The sequence below is a fragment of the Nelumbo lutea genome, chromosome 1 (assembly GCF_056320005.1).
Source record: "Nelumbo lutea isolate HS-2025 chromosome 1, American lotus-T2T, whole genome shotgun sequence".
Lineage (NCBI taxonomy): Eukaryota > Viridiplantae > Streptophyta > Magnoliopsida > Proteales > Nelumbonaceae > Nelumbo > Nelumbo lutea.
The window spans coordinates 117,480,625-117,485,428 of record NC_142684.1 but is presented as its reverse complement, the minus strand read 5'-3'; positions in this window follow the sequence as shown (position 1 = coordinate 117,485,428).

Sequence of the window (4,804 nt, the reverse complement as noted above, 5' to 3'; positions counted from 1 at the left end):
TCATGTCCAAGTCAGCAAATCGTTGCCTACCATTCTTTAAAGCAATTAAAAGCAAAGGGTTTGAATGGACCCAAGATTGTCAGCTCGCGTTTGATGAGCTCAAAAAGTACCTCGCTGGAATACTGGTCTTAACCCGGCCCGAAGAGGGCGATGTTTTAGAATTGTACCTCTCGGCAAGTGATGAAGTGGTCAGCTCGATACTAATAAAAGAAGTAGATCGGGTCCAATGACCTATCTACTATGTTAGTAAAGTGTTGCAGGGAGCAAAAACGAGATATCCGGAGATAGAAAAACTGGCATATGCACTGGTCATTGCAGCCTGAAAGCTTTGTCCGTACTTTCAAGCTCATTCTGTTATCGTCCTCACCAACAAACCTCTGAGGAAAGTCCTACTTAAGCCCGAGGTCTCTGGTCGACTGTCGAAGTGGGTCGTTGAGCTCAGCGAGTATGACCTCCAATATAAGCTGTGAACTGCTATCAAGGCCCAAGCCTTAGCAGATTTCATTGCGGAGTGCACTTTCAACTCCGAAGTCCCCAAGCCAGTTGAGCACAAGGCCCCCAGCTCGGGCGAGCCCAGATATCCCAGGCCGGTTGAGTCTGAGCATCGTAAGGTAGCAGCCAGTGCGGCATCTCTCCTAGTTAGGCCAAGAGCGAACTGAGATGAGGAGCCCTGGATCCTTCACGTAGATGGCTCCTCAAACCAGCAAGGCAGCGGAGCCGGAATAGTTCTGCACGTACCAAGTGGCACGAAACTAGAGTACGCACTACGCTTTGAGTTCGTGGCATCCAACAATGAAGCAGAGTACGAAGCGTTGATAGCCGGGCTAGCTCTAGCAAAGGAGATGAAAGCCAAGCACATTATCATCTGCAGCGATTCCCAACTTATGGTCAATCAGATCACAGGAGAATACGAAGCTCGTGAATCGACTATGATTGCCTACCTGGCCAAAGTAAGAGAGGCTCTGCCCAACTTTCAGTCACACTTCATCAAGCAAGTCCCGAGGTCTGAGAACGCTGAGGCCGACGCCCTGTCCCAGTTAGCAAGCACCAGTGACAACACCATGAGAACTGTGTACATAGAGAACTTGCCTCGGCCTAGCATTCTCAAGGGGGTAGAGGAGGTCGCTCCTGTCGTTCAAGCAGAGCCGAGCTGGATTGACCCGCTCGCGAGCTTCTTGCTACGCGGGACCCTCCCTACAGATCGCAATGTCGCAAGAAAGGTAGAGCGTCAGGCAGCCAAATACGTCATGATAGATGAATGGCTGTACCGAAAATCCTATACACTCCCCTACATGCGCTGCTTGCGACCTTTCGAAGCCAAGCTCGTACTCCGCGACACTCATGAGGGCCTATGCGACGGACACTTGTGGGGTAGGGCCCTCGCCCACAAAGCACTACGATAGGGATACTACTAGCCAACAATGAAAGCAGACGCCATTGAGCTCGTCAAAAAGTGTGACAAGTGCCAGAGACATGCCAACATCCACCATCAGCCCGTTGTCAATCTCAAGTATCTCACTAGCCCGTGGCCTTTCGCGTAATGGGGCATCGATATACTTGGACCATTTCCACCAGCAACAGGCCAAAGGAAATTTCTAGTTGTAGTAGTGGATTATTTCACCAAGTGGGTAGAAGTCGAACCTCTTGTCACAATCACAACCCGAAACGTTCAGAAATTCTTTTGGAAGAACATAGTGTGTCGCTTCGGGTTACCTCGGGTATTAATTTCTGATAACGGAAAGCAGTTCGAGGACATCAAATTCCAGAACTGGTGCCAAGACATGGGGATCCGACAGAACTTCACTTCGGTCGCGCACCCTCAAACAAACGGCCAAGCAGAAGTCACGAACAGAGCTATACTCCGTGGACTGAAGGCACGGTTAGACCGAGCTAAAGGACTATGGGCGGATAAGCTACTTAATGTTCTATGGGCTTACCGAACCACAGAGAAGACCGCCACAGGAGAGACTCCCTTCAACCTCACCTACAGCATCGAGGCAGTCATCCCAGCTGAGGTCGAGGTTTTGTTGCTATGATTGGAAGCATACGACAATAAGGTAAATGAAGACGAGCTTCGTACCAACCTCGATGAAGTAAGGGACCTCACATATATCAGGACCGCAGCCTACCAGCAAAGAGTAGCTCGGTACTATAACGCCAGGGTCAAGAAGCGAAACCTCCGCATCGGCGACCTTGTCCTTCGTAAAGTTATGGTACCTGAGCCTGGCACCGACAAGCTCGGACCGAATTGGGAATGACCCTACCGAGTGAAACGGGTGCTCGGGGAAGGAACATATGAGCTCGAAACCCTTGAAGGGAAACAAGTACCTCAGACATGGAATATTGTCAACTTAAGGCAATATTACCTGTAACTACTGAGTAGACCATGAGTAACTCCCAGAGCCTAAGGGCCAGAATGCCGAGCTAACACGACATTGGCGCAATAAGACACAGTCACCTCTATGACATGGGAAAACTACTAAGTAGACCATGAGTCACTCCTAGAGCCTAAGGACAAGGTCTTTTCAAGACCGGGTTTATGGCACCCGAGAGCCACCAGAAATCAGAGCAGAAAACCAACGCTGCCAACCTCAAGGGTCCACCTCCTCCACCTCGTCCTCATCCTCCGGGGAGTCAGGCTCTTCCTCCTCCGCCTAGTCCGCCGTCTCGGGAGACAGGCCCTTCATGGTGATGTCGTCAAGATTGAGCCCAAAAAATTTCTTTCGAACCAACCAGCGACAGAGATTGAATCCGGAGCGGTACGAGCTTGAGCCATACTCCACTTGGAGGTCGTGATACTCCTGGGAGTCCTTGAAGTCACAGACCACCCTCTCCCGCTCGGCCTCCACCATGTTGTCGAAGTTCCGAGTTCGGTCCAGAAGAGTGGACTCCAACTCCCAAACCTGTTGACGAAGGAGCTCCCTCTCCGCGGCCACCCTCGACGACTCCTCCCTATAACGAGCTCTCTCCTCGGAAAGCCTAGCGATCTGTGCCTCCTAGTCCTGGACGAGTTGCTCCTGGGACTCGCTCCCCTTACGAGTATGATGGAGCTCGCCTCGGGTCCAATCAAGCTCTCCTTGGAGCTTCTGAATGATGACCCTCTGGTTGTGAGCATCGCCAGAGTGGATGTTTGTCTAGAGGGCCATGGCGTGGATGGTGGAGTTCACCTGCCAATAGGAGACTGAGGTCAGAAGGCAGCAAAAGGAAGCAAAAAACAAGGAGAGGGGAAGGACCACTTACCACCATACAGTGAGCGGAGGCAAGTGCGGTGAGATCCTTGGGCTCCATCTCCCCCCACTTAGCAATCTCCTCGTGACAGATCGCCATTCGGTTCTTCCGCCTAGCCACTACATAGTCATTAATACCCTCCCAGTTCCCCACTGGGAGCCGCGGGTAGGGAAACGGCTGAGAAGGACTAGGAGGAATCACCCATTGCTGTGGGAGCTCGCCCTCCTCGAGGCCAACTCCGCCCACACCTCCATCAGATGGAGGCAGCAGAAATTCAGGCGGCGGGGAAATGAAGTCTGGCTCCGCAGACCCGAACTCATTACCCCCAAAGGTGGGAGTCCGGTCAGGACGCAATCTCTTCACTTTGCGCTTCTGGTTGCTTGAGAGGAGGCAGCACGCGTCAACACCAGACATGATGGCTGCCAAAAAGATCCACAAGATATTAGTTCGGTAAGAAACAAAATGTATGTATACACAATATTGTTACAAGGCACTACGCGACCTAAAAAGGCAACCTACCCGGGCTCAAACAGGCCTGCGTGAGCTTCTCCTCGATCAAGTAGTCCGAACAGAGGAAGCCTACCGATGCCCAGGACAACATCGTTTTCCAAGTTTCAGGGTCCAGCTCGGCCCTGGGGTCTTGAATGGCGCCCCTCCAAGAAGTTGGGAAGGGCCACCCCGTGGGGTTACGGACCACAAAATAATCTCGCTTCCATGCAGGAATCTTCTTTGGTAGCTCATACAAGAGCTTGTAGCCACGGCGGGGAGAGAGGTAGTAAAAACGCCTCTCCGGAGGAACTCCAGGAGCGGCATTTTTAATACAAAGATTAGAAGCAAAAATGTCAAGGTTCAAGGGGAGGCAATACTCATAACACAAAGAAATGGTCCCAACCATGTTCCGGATAGCGTTGGGATGAAGCAGATCAATGGAACATTAAAGTGGTTTAGCACCTCCACTATAAGGGGGTGCAGGGGAAGATACAGGCCAGCCTTAAGCTGTTCCTGGTAAATAACTATCTCATCGGGACCATGCTCCCAAGGAAAGTTACCAGTGGGGAGACTATAGATGAGGTCCCTAGGAAGGTGAAAATAGCGGATTAGAGACCTAAGTCTCTCCACCGTCATAGAAGAAGGACCGAAGGTGTCAGGCTCCCTCTCCTAAGAAGAGGCCACATCACCGGAGGTCTCCCGAGCCTCCGGAACCTACTCCCAAGCTCTCTCGGAGCTCGAGGGAGCATCGTCGTCCTAGTTACCATCCCGGTAATAAGTATGGTACGGATACCCAGACATGATTGACAATGATTAAGACTCATCGAAAAAGACGAAATGAAGTGAACGGAAAAGCTCGGGTAGGCTAGAAAGATGCGTGACCTCAGGATCCGAAGACAGCAAGATGGCATGAAAGGAAATGAGGCCTAGGGAGCCCTTCTATTTATAACCACTATGCCCCCGAATCAACAACCTAGATTAAGGCAAATCCAACGGTTCGTAGTCAAGCTGACCGCACGCCTTCTGAAACCGAAATGTGACTGGCTGCACGTCTCCCATGATTGAGGTAATGGCGGTTGCACGACAT